The sequence below is a fragment of the Mustela nigripes genome, chromosome 4 (genome assembly GCF_022355385.1).
Source record: "Mustela nigripes isolate SB6536 chromosome 4, MUSNIG.SB6536, whole genome shotgun sequence".
NCBI classification, from domain to species: domain Eukaryota; kingdom Metazoa; phylum Chordata; class Mammalia; order Carnivora; family Mustelidae; genus Mustela; species Mustela nigripes.
In genome coordinates, this window is record NC_081560.1 from 128312287 (window position 1) to 128327656 (window position 15370).

The 15370-nt window shown below is 39.9% G+C and overlaps 1 pseudogene; it reads right to left on the minus strand.

The window, feature by feature from the left end:
• Positions 1 to 13919: 13919 nt before the first annotated feature.
• Positions 13920 to 14234, minus strand: LOC132016418 (enhancer of rudimentary homolog; annotated as a pseudogene).
• Positions 14235 to 15370: the final 1136 nt, after the last annotated feature.

The window sequence follows — 15370 nt, forward strand, 5'->3', positions numbered from 1 at the left end:
TGGTTCTTTTGCTATTTCCATCACATCTGCAATTACTTTCTCTACTTAGGTCTTGAACCCAAAAAGCCACCCATGAAGGTTGGACTCATTTTCTTCAAAACTCCTCTTAATGTTGTTATTTTGATTTCTAACTATGAATCACATGTTCTGAATGGCATGTAGAATGGTGAATCCTTTCCATGAGGCTTTACATTTACTTTGCCTGGATCCAGAGGCAGAGGAATCACTATCTGTACTAGCAATAGCCTTACAAAATGCATTTCTTAAATAATGAGACTTGAAAGTCAAAATTACCCTTGATCCATGAACTGCAGAGTGGATGTTGTATTAGCAGGCACGAAAATGACATGAATCTCATTGAACCCATCAGAGTTCTTGGGTGATCAAGTGCATTGTTAATGAGCAGTAGTATTTTTTTTTAAGGATTTTTTTTTTATTTATTTGACAGACAGAGATCCCAAGTAGGCAGAGAGAGAGAAGGAAGCAGGCTCCCTGATGAGCAGAGAGCCCATGTGGGGCTCCATCCCAGGACCCTGAGACCATGACCTGTGCCGAAGGCAGAGGCTTAACCCCCTGAGCCACCCAGGCGCCCCAGCAGTAGTATTTTGAAAGGAATCTTTCAATTGTAGGTTTCAACAGTAGCTTAAAATATCCAGTGAACCATGTTATAAACAGATGTGGTATCACTCAGTCTTTGCTGCTTTATTGATGGAGCAGAGGCAGAGTAGAATTAACATATTCTTAAGGCCCTAGGTTTTATGAGGGGTAAATGAGCACTGGTTTCAACTTCAAGGAACCAGCTACATTAGCCCCTTAATAAGAGAATCAGCCTGTTCTTGGAAGCTTTGAAGCCAGGCATTGACTTCTTCTTTCTAGCTTTGAAAGTCCCAGATGACATCTTCTTCCAATCCACTCGTCTTCTATTACACAGAAAATCTGTTGTTTAATGTAGTCACCTTCATTAATTCTCTTAGCAAGATCTGGAGAACTTGCTGCAACTTCTACCTGCCGTTCCCCCTTGTACTTTTATGTTCTTGAGAAGGCTTCTTTCCTTAAACCTCACAAACCAGCCTCTGCTGGCTTCAGACTTTTCTTCTGCATCTTCCTCACCTTTCTCAGCCTTTATGGAACTGAAGAGAGGGCCTTGCTGTGGATTAGGCTTTGGTTTAAGTAAATGTTGTGGCTGATTTGATCTTCTATCCAAACCATTAACACTTTCTCCATATCAGCAATAAAGCTGTTTTGCTTTCTTACCATTCATGTGTTCACTGGTGTAACACTTTACATTTCCTTCAAGAACTTTTCCTTTGCATCCACAATGTGGCTAATTGGTACAGGAGGCCTAGTTTACAGCCCATTTCAGCTTTTGACATGCCTTCCTAGCTAAGCTCTATCCTTTCCAGCTTTTGATTTAAAGTGAGAGATGAGTGACTTCTTTTCACTTGAATACTTGGAGACCATTGTAGGGCTATTGATTGGCCTAATTTCAATACTGTTTGTGTCTCAGGGAATAGAGAGGGCTGACGACTGGTTAGTGGAGCAGTCAGAACACGTACAGCAATTATGGATTAAGTTCATTGTCTTATATGGGCATGACACCTCAGAACAATTACAACAGTATCATCAAAGATCACTGATCACAGATCACCATAACAAATATAATAATACTGAAAAATTTAGAAATTTTGTGAGAATTACCAAAATGTGACCCAGAGATGTGAGCAAACGCTGTTGGAAAAATGGCACCTACAGACCTGCTCTACACAGGGTTGCCACAAGCCTTCAATTTGTGTGTGTGTGTGTGTGTGTGTGTGTGTGTGTGGGGTGAACCACAACAGTATCTCCAAAGTGCAGAAATTGAAGTAAAGTACAACAAAGTTTTTCTGTACTTGATGAGGAAATTCTGTCTGCCTAAGGAAATGATAGCAGTTGGAAAGAAAACTCACCCCCTTTCAAGTAAATAGTAATTGCATAATACAATACTTTCACTGAAACCTTGGTGCAAAGATACAGGTTGTTTTTGGGTAACAGGACTTGGAAAAACTTGGTAAGGGAAAAGGCACAAGTTCTGAGCTAAGCCTAAAAATTATGTCTGAAGTGAGGAAATGGAGCATTTACATCAGGACCAGCCCTTTTTGCCTTTTAAAGGGAATGGCAAGGCAGGCAGCAAAAGGCAGGCTCCTGAAACAAATATCTTGTCTATTGAGGGAAGCAACTTTCTGAGCTCATTTTTCCTTTATATCAGAAGTAGGTTTTGGGACTAGAGCCAGGCTAATCAATAAGTGAAGCAGGTGCTGCTTTATGTCCTCTGTTACTCGTCTAGAATCATCTTCATATACTCCCCAAAGGCTGACTCTCCATGAACAAATGAACCCCTCCTCTTGTTCCATAATAACCATAATAATTTTGTTATATAAAAACCAAAATAATGTACATAAAACACTTAACATGGTGTGTGTCACATAAAAAATATTCTGTGTTTAACAGTAATGATGATTATTTCTGCTGTTGTGAAAGTTTCTTTCACAAAACAGGATGTTAGAAATGTCACATCATTTCCTTTAGACAAAATTAAGTTTAGTCTGAAGTCTCCTGTATGTTGGTTGGCAGGAAATCCACTCTCAGTCATTATTAGACCACGCCCATCTCAATCTTTGGGGCCTAGTAGAGAATAAAAACTAATTGTCTAAGCACAAATGGCTACCTGATGTTAAGGTCTCTGGGCATGTCTGCCCTGCTTGGTCCCATGGACTCTGGAGCATTCTCTGAGCCCAAAGGCCCAGCCTCCTGGAGGATCATAGTTAGTGCCTCTTTCTGAGGTTCTGCAAGCTCTCCTTTGTGTGAGGGGTGGACTCAGGCCCAGTCCTGTGAGAGCTTCTCAGAACTGTCCTGGTGTTGGGGTTTCCCTCTCTCCTGCTGTTTTCTTCTCCCTTCTTTATCCCCATGTCATGTTCGAAAAGCCTGTTTCCCTTCACCCTACAGTAGGATTGTCAGATTTAGCAAAAAAAAACGAGACAGGAGAAGTCATCCAGTGAAGTTTGGATTTCAGCTAAACAATAACTTTTTAGCCTAAGTATTCCCCTAGCAATGCTTGGGACATATTTACACTTAAAAAAAAAAAATGGTTACTTACCCGCAATTCACATTTAACCAGGCACCCTCTAGTTCTCTTGTAGCCCTTCCCTAAGATCTCTTGCATTTGAAAGACCCAGAAATAGAAGTTGTGTGTAGGATTGGGTCTTTTCAGTGCATAGCTTCAGTGAGGGTACAGACTGGAACAGCCTGGATTGACTTAAAAGGTGTAGGGAAAAAACTCAGCAGGGCCAGACACAAAATTCATCCCTAACTAATCCTCTTACTCTCATCATTATGTTCATCATCCTCATCATTGCCCATGGTGAGTTGCTGCTTAAGAGTCAATCCCCCTGGGGAAGGCAGTATTAATGGGTCCTTTCCTGAGTATAGTTTTAATTAAGATAAAGGAGAAGGAGAAACGAGCAGGCACGGGAAGGAAGTCTGCAAGCTGGGAAAGTGGAACAGGAAGCCAAGGGAAGAGGCATGGAGAGCTTAGGGCCAGAAACGCAACTTCGCACCTCACACCTTCACTGGTTGGCCTCATGTGGGGCATTATGGGTAGCATACAATGGCGGGACGAACACTGACCTGATTCCATTCAACTTCTGCACTGCCACCACCCCCACCGAGCTGTGGAGCCTGGGCAAGTCCCTGGACTTGTGTCTGCTGCTCAGACCTCTCTGGGAGATTCAAACCCAGGTATATTCTTGAATGCTTTATAGGTGCCCCAAAGTTAACATTTGCGAATGCGAGCTCATCCTCTTCCTCTCCAGACTGGCCTTTGGGTGTTCTCTGCGTTAGTGCCACGACACCAGCATCGGCCCAGGCATCGGCCCAGGCATCGATACCTACCCAGTATCCTAGACCTGGCAGGGAAGAATTATCCCTGGTGGTTGCCACAGTGGGTCAGGGTCATCTGGCTGGCTAGGCATGTATCCCCTACCCTTTTCACTGCTATCAAAGGTGAGGACCTTCTCACATAGGAGATATTTTTTCCAAGAGGACAAAGTCACTCTGAAGTGGCCAGAGAGAACAGGAGATATTTTTTTCTGCACATTGAAGAGAAAACTGAATTAGATGCAGTCCTATATCTTTTATAATGACTTTGTGCTAATCCATTTTACCTTTTTTCTTTTTTTCCCCAAACATTAAGGATTCTTTAAAAATTGAGGAATAATTGGTGTAAAATATTATATTAGCTTCAGGTGTACAATGTAATGCTTTGATATTTATGTATTTTCTGAAACGATCACCACAATAAGTCTAGTTAATATTCAGTCTCCCTTTTTTTGAAGTGACTTTAATGAGTCTCTGTTCCTATCTATTAAAATAGCTTAATAAACAGAAAATCACTTTACTTTCTTTTTCTCAATGGACATTTTTTTCCTGGAGACGTGGGATAAAATTAGGGAGGCAAGGCATATACTAGGGCCTACCTCCTGAGAAACTTACTTGTGTTTTTTAGAATCAAAAATACATGTTAGAATATACCACAGTGGCAATTTCCTCAATAATACCCAAGGATCAGAGAGTTATTTTAAATGAGTCCATTGAGATTAGAGTCTAACAGAACAAGGTAAGAAGGCATCTGAAAATAATTAATCTTCTCTACTCTTGAGATAGCTTCTCTTCCCCAGGAAAGAGGAAAGAAGCCAAGTAATAAGGGAATGGATGAGAAAGCACAATACTACTCACAGTTCCTGCTTGGAAAGATAAAAAAAAAAAACAACAACCCATAATCACATATTCTCTTCTAGTTGTTTCACGGTAAGAATATGGGAAAAGGATAGGAGGAAGAGCAGGTCCTTAGCCATGTTTAAAAAGTGGTTAAATTGTTGGGAAGGGGAGAAAATCTCATTCTAATAATCCCAGAGAAATACAATCTAACTGAAATCATTTCATGGTGGTTTTGAATTATTTTAGCCCAGTCAATGGAAAGGTTCAAATAGCCTGAAGCAATGAGGTTAATTTGTTGCAAAATCACCCTAGGGGGAAACACACACACACACACACACACACACACACACACACTCTCTCTCTCTCTCTCTCTCTTTCTCTCTCTCACACACACATACACACACACAACTCAACTTTATATTTTATATATTTATGTATATGAAGTGATATCTCTTGAATATATATATTGCTGGCACTTAAAATATAAAGCTTGACCCTCCTCAAACAAAAGTTAGATTCAGAATTAAGTATGGATCTTTGGCCAACTGTGATAAGCCACTCATAAACATGATAGGATTTGAATGTAGAAGGGAGGTGTTTTCTGTCCTTTGAGTTCCACAAAAATGCAGTCTGTGTGCATATTCTTGTATGTACATGCTTATGATTCCTTCCTTTATAGTTTGCAGTCATCCCATTTTGCTTGTGCCTTAAAGCCAGAGAAATAGTCTTGAGTTGATAGCTGCCATTCCATTACTGAATCATAGCCAGAAATGGTTAAGTGAGTTTAATGAAGATGTACCTTAAGAAACTGTTCATTGACATTGGGGAGGGTATGTGATATGGTGAGTGCTATGAAATGTATAATCTTGATGATTCACAGACCTGTACCCCTGGGGCAAATAATACATTATTTGTTAATAAAAATAATTAGTAGAAAAAAGAAACTGTTCATTGATTGTCTACTAAGTTCTAAGCACCTTCTTTATGACAGTCTGTTAGTTCAGAATTTTATCTTTTTTATAGGCTAGGTATAATGTTAAGTCACTTACTCAGGATCACATTTGTAATTTAATTTTATTTATTTTAATTCTAGTATAGTTAACATACAGTATTTATATTAGTTTCAGGCATACAGTGCAGTGAGTCAGCAATTCTATATATTGCTCAATGTTCATCATGATAAATGCACTCCTTAACCCTCTTCGTCTATTTCACCCATCCCTCACCTACCTCCCCTTGGTAACTGTCAGTTTGTCTCTATAGTTGAGAGTCTGTTTTCTGGTTCATCTCTTTTTTCCTTTGTTTTGTTTCTTAAATTCCATATGAGTGAAATCATATGGTATTTGTTTGTCTTTCTCTGACTGACTTATTTCACTTAGCATAATACACTCTAGATCCATCAATGCTATTGCAAATGGCAAGATTTCATTCTTTTTATGGTTTAGTAAAATTCCATTGTGCATGCATGTATGTGTATGTGCATGTGTGTGTGTGTGTGGTCATATTTGATCTCCAAGTATCTAAGCCAGAATTCAGCTCCTCAGTGCCAAACTTGAAAGATCATGATCTTTCCATGCTAAGTGATGACATATACAAGTGATTAGGAGCAAGGACTCTGGAGCCTGACTCAGTTTGAATCCTGCTTCCATTGCTTTCTAATTTGGGCAAATTACATAACCTCTGTGTTCAGTTTCCTTCTCTGTAAAATGCAAATAATATTATGAAATTATTTAATAAGGCTGTTGAATTAAATGAATATATATTCATATATGTATTTATATAAATATAATATATACATACAAACATATATATGTATATAGTGCTAGGGTACATATATATGTATCTATGTGTATGTATGTGTGTGTGTATATATATATATACACACACATTATATATATGTATATAATGCTAGTTTACCACCAGTTGCTCCAGGGGCTGGCTGGTTCCCAATTAGTGGTAACTCTTCCACCACTCCTTCATGCTCTTGCTTCTAAATGGAGAACTCCCTGGGGTAATATGGTTTCTCATCAAACTCAGTCAGGATTTCTCCCAAATGCTTTTTTTAGGCTCCAGAGAACTGACAAGCCCGTGTTTACTTTCTAGATTATTTGGGAAAACCTGTGAACCTGGTGAGGGTAGGATGGCTTTTCACTTAGAGTCACCTTATCCAAAATTATAGATATATTTTCCTCCTGGGAAATATAACTTACTTGATTCTAGTGTCTAAAATACAACTTTCTCTGAATGCCTCCCACCATGGTGCCTGAGTGAGGGGCTTTCCACCTCAGAATGAGGTCATAAAGATGCAATTATTCTTCTCCCCGGAGTTGACTCTACCAGGTTCATTTACAAAGTTACTCAGCTGTGACTTGGCCACTTAAATAACTCTGTTGCCTAAAGATATCCCTTGCTGCAGCCATTTACCTCCAAGAATCATGTTCAAGTTACAGAGAAACACAAATAGAAGCACGTTCTGCACCAGCAGTGTTAGAGAGGCACATTTTGTCAGTTGTAAATTATATCCGGTCTTGGGTGGGAGGCAGTCAACAATTCTATATTCTGTGAAAGGATTTTATGAGAAATATTAGACCCTCTTAATTTGGAAGTCTCATATGCTAGTTGTATTTTGTTCTGGCAGATTTTAGAGGCAAACAATTCTCTGGATGCCTAAAAGTAATGCCTAGGTTTCTGTTTTTACATATTTAAGTTATGCATTTAGATACAATTGAAGCATTCCAGAGTGTTAACGGTGTTTACAAAGGAAACTGCCAGGGGCAAATTCAGGCAGTTCCTTAAATTAATAATGCTTTTGTTCGCAGTCCAATTTTTCCTTCCAGTTCTGCTAGAGCCAATGTTCATCTTCTCCATTTATTCAGGGGATAATGATGACAATTTCCATTGACACATTGCATTTCATCTGGAAGGCTCTCTCTCTCTCTCTCTCTCTCACACACACACACACACACACACACACAAGACAGAACTGTCTGCCACTTTCTGTGTGGCAGCAGAAAATGCAAACTGCATCATCACAATCATTGGTCAGTGAGGAAATGAGAAGCCCCAAAGCAAATACTTAAAGAAAGGAGGCCAAAAGAGAGGCAGGATGGGCAGAAGGAAACTCAACATATTGCCATGTTTGCTTAGAAGAAAAAGGGCCTAGCTTCAGAAGCAGAGTGTATTTCTGGTAACCATGCCTTCACCTTTGAGGGAGGAATAAATAGTCTAGTCATGAGTGGCTTAAATTCTTGACCTATCACTTCCTTGTAGGGTGTCTTTAGGCAAATCACGTGACCTCTTTGAGACTTGATTTTTGCATCTATAAATGGGGTATATTAATTTAATTAATAATCTACTTTCCAAGGTTGTATATGTTGAATATATATAAATACAATATAAAGGGTTAACAAATGATCACCAATATTTACTATTTCTGATTATTATCAGTGTTGCTGTAATTATTACAGTCACTACTGTCTATATAGTTGCATCTGACACGTGCTGTAGCCTTTCAAGGGGCCATGCATCCTCTGCCTGGCTCCATCTGCCTGAGATTTAGTCGCACCAATGGAAAAATCTGGAGCTTTACACGAAAGAGGGAGGGGTATTATCACCCAAAAGCCCAAGTTATAATGCCCTCTCGTGGGCCAAGGAGACTATCCTGTATTCCATTAGCTTGGGCCCTAAAACAACTATTGTAGATATAAATTTTATTTTATTTTATTTTTATGTTTTAAAGATTTTATTTTATTTATGTGACAGACAGAGATCATAAGTAGGCAGAGAGAGAGGGAGGAGGAAGCAGGCTTCCTGCTGAGCAGAGAGCCTGATGCGGGGCCTGATCCCAGGACCCTGGGATCATGACCCTAGCAGAAGGCAGAGGTTTTAACCCACTGAGCCACCCAGGCACCCCGTAGATATAAATTTTATTGCACATAAAAGTTATCTGGAGGATTTTTAATAATACAGATTGCTGAGCCCTGTCCTAGAGTTTCTGATATAGTAGGTTCAGAATTATTCAACCTAATAATTTGAATTCCTAAATAATTCCCAGGTGGTGCTCATGCTGCTTCTGGCCTGGGGACCACACTTTGAGAACCCTGCATATCCAGTAGCTAATTATCATTTGGAAGCCATGGAGAGCCTAATCTCCAGAAAGTGTTTTGTATTTGAGGCACAGAGGGTCCAGAAAAAGCTGGGGGCATTAAAGGTTAAGTCGGGGGTGGGTTGAACACCTGCAGAAAGTGAAGGTCGAAGGCCCGGACAGGCCTGGAGACTCTGTGCATCTAGTTCACAGCATGGGCTGCACTCTTGTGTGTAACACTTTCTCTCCTTTCTCCTCCATCTCCCAGCTTCCTCTCTCTTGAATGACTCCTACCCCCATGGGTTTTCTCTTCTTCCCACCAAGTCACCTCCAGATTGGCCTGATGAAGAGACACAGAAAGAATGTTTCAGGTGGTAGTAGCAGCATGCGTCATGGCCAGGAAGTTGGATTTGAGGAGATAAAATCAATTTACATTGTCTGGAGCCTAGGGTACAGCAAGTTTCAAGCTTGGGAGAGTGTTCGAGCAACACAGCAGAAGTCAGGTCAGGAATTGGACCTGCTCTTACATCCCAGGGGAAGCTACTGCCGGGTATGAATCAAGGGAATAGCAGGAGTTGATTTGTAATTTCGAGAACACTGTGGGAAATGGACTGGAGGAGTCTGAGCCAGACGGGGAGACAAGAGAAGGAGCTCTTGTAGGTGTTTGGGCATGAAGCTGTGGTGGCCTGGACTGAGGTGAAGCCAGGAAGGCAGGGAGAGACTCATGTCCCTATTTAACTGTAACAAAGTTCTTGAACCATTTCTATCCTTTATTCCAGGAGTTTCTTCCAGTGGCTTCCACACTTGGGTATGCTTCAGAATCACCTAGGCTTCTGCAAAGACCGCCATCTGCACTTCTGTTTCAGTGTGTAGGGGTGAGGCCCGAGAAGTCCTATTTCTTTTCTTTCTTTTTTTTTGTTTTTAAAGACATAGACACTCTCTCTCTCTTTTTATAAAGATTTTATTTATTTATTTGACAGGTAGGTCACAAGTAGGCAGAGAGGCAGGCAGAGAGAAAGGAGGAAGCAGGCCCCGCACTGAGCAGAAAGCCCGATGCAGGGCTCGATCCCAGGACCCTGGGATCATGACCTGAGCCGAAGGCAGAGGCTTTAACCCACTGAGTTTCCCAGGTGCCTGAGAAGTTCCATTTCTAACAAGCTTCTAGGGGACATTGATGCTGCTGGTCCTGGGACTATGCTTTGAGAACCACTGATTCAATCCTCTGTTTTTGTGAAGAGGATATTGGTCTCGGGCCTTTCCTGCTGACAGAGTTTTCAGCCTTTGGTACCCAGCATTCTGGTGTTTAAGTAAAACACGGAATCTGCTCGCTAAGATCACGCTCTTCGGGATCCGCGTTAGCTCAACAAGTTGTCTCAGGCTCATCAACACCCATCCTTGCCCTGACTTTTCCAACAACTGTGTTGTCTGTGGCTTCCCTCAGCTTCTCTAGGACGTGGAACCTGCTCATCCCCAAGTGACTCCAATTAACTCTCTCAGAGTCGACTCCCTGAGTCAATGACTTGACTAGCTCAGCATGACTGTAATGTTTTATTTATTTAAAGATTCTGAACTTTCTATCCCATAATCCTATGGTAAACAAGGGCAAACCAAAAAACAACTATAAGTTAAATCATAGTTCTTTATTCTAGGAGTTGGTTCCCTTTGTTCTTCGACTCCTTCCATATTCCTTTAACTCTCACAGACGGCCAACCTTTCGTGATTTTAATTTTGGCAAGGGCCCTCCTGACCCATGCAGGATCCCTTTAAACATGATGGTGGGAATAGAAAGTAAAAATTTATAACTGCAAGGCCGCCTTCGTGGTCTGTTATTAACCTGCTGTTCCTGACTTTGGTAGCTTTAGCGAAGTATGCGTCAGGGGCCTTGGTTGTCTGTTTCTTCCTTTTTCATTCGATCCTTCCAGGTTAGGTTTTTTGCAATTTGAAATGTGTCATCACAGAGTTAGTGTAGTTACCAAATCGACTACAGTGAACATGCATTCTTCCCGGGTGCCCTCCCGAGACCTGAAGGCTCTCTGGGTCCTTGCTGTACCTTCAGCTTCCGTAGGATCAAGCACCGGGGCCACAGAGGGACTTTAGGATGTGAGCGTGGATTCCTCAAACTGCTCCTCTCTTGCATTGATTAAAAGGTGAGGGAGATGGGAGGCGAGAGAGCCTCAGAGGAAAAGAAAATGTTGGCGCTCCTTTGTGCGGCAAGGCCATCAATGCTGGCTTCCCTGTCCCTGAGGGGAGGAGACCAGGATGAGTCCAGAGAGAAGTAATTGAAGAGAAGACGCAGGGGAAGGTGAGTTCAGAACTGAGCCTGAGAAAACCTCACACCACCCATTACAGCGCTATCGATTAGTTAGGAAGGAAATGATGGGACGCCTGGGTGGCTCAGTGGGTTAAAGCCTCTGCCTTCAGCTCAGGTCATGATCTCAGAGTCCTGAGATTGAGCCCCACATCAGGCTCTCTGCTCAGCAGGGAGCCTGCTTCCTCCTCTCTCTCTGCCTGCTTCTCTGGCTACTTGTGATTTCTCTCTCTGTCAAATTAAAAAAAGAAAAAGAAAAAAAGGGAAATGACTGGGAGATTAGGGAGGGGAAATTATTTTATATCAGGGAGAAGCCTTGGCTCAAGAGGACTTTTCCTTTGAGGCATCGCTAACTGTGCAAAATGTTGGCGTATTCCCTCAAGTGGGGTCTATAAAACAAATTACTTCAAGTGAATCTAGTTTTCCCATTGATTTTATTATTAAAATTATTTTACAATGTACTTTTATGGGATAAATATATTTTCATATGTTTATATGATACATATTAAAATATATATTTATGCCATATATATGTTTATAAATATATGTTTATATAAACATATATATGTTTATACATATATGTGTATATATAATGTAAACATTTATAAATGATTCTAAGTTATAGAAATTATTTTTATGAGTTATATAAATCATTCTAATGCACACAGTAAGAACTTTTGATGAGGGAAAAGATCAAGTTGATGGCTGGACATTTAAAAGAATTGGATGGGGTTTTACATTTCACATTTCCCTAATCTTTGTTCCTACTGTCTGATCCCTTACTGAGAGGATCCATCCTTCCTATCTATAGCTGATTGATTTGTATGAAATAAATATATTTCATACTTAGAGCCCCCTCTTCCCATATTCACATTGAGAATTGACAATGTTCCTAACCTTTTGTCTAATTCAAGTACAGAATTTTTTTTTTTATTAATTTGGATTCCACAAGCTAGGAACTTGTGAATTTTTAGATAGGGTCACTTTAAAAGAAATAAAATTCACTTAAGAATTCATTGAAATAGGGCTGTGAAATGTTTGTCCATGTAAGAGCACAAAGTGGCTTTAACTTCAGAAACACCCATTTAAAAAGAATTAATTGCAACGTAAGGCAGTTGAATCACTACAGTTCCTGCTGAATATTTGCTGTGCTCATCAAAATATTTCCTATAAGTGTCGGGAGCTACCTACTTAATTTTTAGTCTTAGGTGGAATTACTTAGACTATTTAAAGGTGATAAAAGCATATTAAAGTAATTTTTTTTTTTTTTTCCTGCCATGGATTCAGTCTGGCTTTTTCCCATTGTGTCTGAGTTAGATCTGACTATGACAATATTCAGTAGTCCCGGTTTACAATACTACACTTCACCAATAGGTGTCACTGTCTAACACATGATATATTCAAACAAAAAAATTCTGACGTATGGATTTCGAGGTTCTGTAATCCTGATTAATTCTGTACTTTATCAGGATGGAAGGATAGAAACGTGGAGACTTAAGTGTCTGTAAAGCAAAGGCTCCAGAGCCTGGTGGGAGCAGTGGAAGGAAGCGTTTTAGCTATTTGAGGGAAAAGTTACAAAAGAGGACAGAGCTCTTGAACACTCTGGTATTCAGTGATCTGTCACTGGGCGGATGGTCCAAGCCAACTGCCTTTTAGCTATTGCTTGTTGAGGCTTGCTTTATTTATTTATTTCTCACTCAGCCACAGCCTTCAAGTAATGCTGGAGGGTCTGTTAATTCAAAGTCTGCTCAGGGTTCAGAAAGGTTTTTGTCCTGCTACACACAACTGAGTCAGGATATCCGAACGCAAGGTTTTCATCTTTGTCAAATACCTATGGTGAGGTAGACATATGTTCTGTGATAATTATGGAGTTGGCACTGAGCACTTGACACTACGGGCAACATTTAGGAATTAGAAAGAGAGAAAAGAATCACTGTTGGATCAAATTCTCTACCTGAAGACTTGAAGGCAAGACTTGCTTCTCCGTGATATGAGAACTAAGTAACATTTTCAATTTCTGTGAATCTTCTGGAAAGTTCATTTTTCTTGAGCTGCTTTTTTGAAAAAAAAAAAAAAAGATTATGGAAGTTTTGAGCTTAAAATTAGAGAAAATAAGATAAAATTAGAGAAAATAATATGATAAACCTCCATATGCCTCTCGCCCAGATCCAACTATTACCAACACATGACCAGTCCTATTTCATCTACACTTACTCGCCTACGCCTTACTCCTACCTATTGGAAAATTTTGAAGTAAATACTAGACACAATATTACCTCACCCCTTGATATTTCATTATGTGTCTCTGAGAGAAAAGACACTATTTTAAAAAAATCATTGTTAGAGCAAAAAAACCACAGATCCCTTAACACGATTTCTTCTTAAAAAACAAAACCAAACAAAACCCTAAAAGGACATTTATATGTTTTTCACTAAGATTTTATCTTAAAGATGCAACTAAACTGCCACCACTCACATCCCAACTTGAAGAAGAGTTAGTACAGTGGAATGCTATAAAGCAGATATGGAGAGCTTCAAAGATTGGGACCAATATTAACTGATAAAAATTAACTTCCATCTAAATTCTAAAAATGCTTCCATTAAATGAAAGGGGGGAAAATGGGCCATGGGGGTTTCAGATTGACCAAGATCCTCACATTTCTTCTAATATGTGCCTCCTGGCTGGAGTGTACCATGACAGGAACAGGATTACTATAAGACAAAACTTCCACTGCAGCCCGCTGTTCACAGTGGTGTTCAAGCCCATGCCCATCCCTAGTGCTTCCAACTCTGCTGTTTCTGGGCCTGTTGGGTCTGCCCATGGGGGAGCACATAGATCTTTTCTTTCATCCAGTCTTTTGTTGTAAGGTTGATATGCCTGGGTATCTGCTCCATAAGCAGGGCCACTGAGGTCTGCCAAATCATGGATAAAAATCAAGCAAGTGACTGACACTATATGTGATAGAGAGGCTCTTCAGATGATCTAATTTTAAAGAGGAATTCAATGCCTTCATTCATAGAATCATAGTCAGCCTAAGGTCTGCCTTCTGGCCTCTTGGTAGGTTGTACCAGCAAAATGGTGTGAGACATGGCCCCAAGCTCTCTTGCTGCCGATCCTGCCTACCAGTTCAACACTATTTCTTTAATATCATTAAATATGCTCTCAGTATGCACTAAGTTTACCTTATTGTTCCATAACATTTTAAAAATTGATTTATTTGAATCAGGATTCAAATAAAGTCCATGCATCGCATTTGATATTTCCTAAAATTCTTTTAATCTGTAAACTTTCTCTTCCCTCCATTTCTTTTTTAATGCATTTATTTGTTGAAGAAACTGGGTCTTGTGCCCCAGAGCATATCTTACACTCTGGGATTGGCCAATTGCATCCCTGTGGTGCTGTTTTTCATGTTCATCTGTCATATCTAGATACCTGATTGTATACAGGTTCAATTTTTTGGTAGAACATTCCATAAGTGATGCTGTGGGCTCATTGTTCTATCATATCAGAGGCATATGATGCTTGACACACTGTCTTTTCACTGTATTGTATTCTATCTTATTTTATTTTTAGGAATGTTTAGATTTACCAGAGGTTTCAGATCTTGTTAGTCTGGTCCATGCATCTTTCCCCAGATGGATTTAGCAACCCTAGATGACCACTGTCTAGAGCTATTATTTCATTAGGGGCTACAAAATATAGATACTCTAATTCAATCATTCCTTTTGTAATTACTAAGTAGAATTCTTCTGTAAAGAAGAATTTTTTTGTCAATTACTTGATTACACTGGAATATAGTTAATACAGGATAGGTAGGATAATTTCCCCCCTTTTGTCAAATTTTGTTTATTTACTTATTTAAGATTTTATTGATTTATTTGACAGAGAGATCACGAGTGAGCAGAGAAGCAGGCAGAGAGAGAGGGAGAAGCAGGCTACCTGCTGAGCAGAGAGCCTGATGTGGGGCTTGATCTCAGGACCCTGAAATCCTGACCTGAGCTGAAGGCAGAGGCTTTACCCACTGAGCCACCCAGGCACCCTATCCCTTTGTCAAATTTTAGAATGAGAGGTTGGTGCCCTAACAAACCTTCAAATAGAACCAATGATATTAAAAAAATATATCATTATGACCTCATAGATTTTGTTTTTAGTTGGTGTGACATATATTGGATGTTTGTATTTTTTGTTTTGTTTTAATTTGAGTATAGTTGACACACAATGTTGT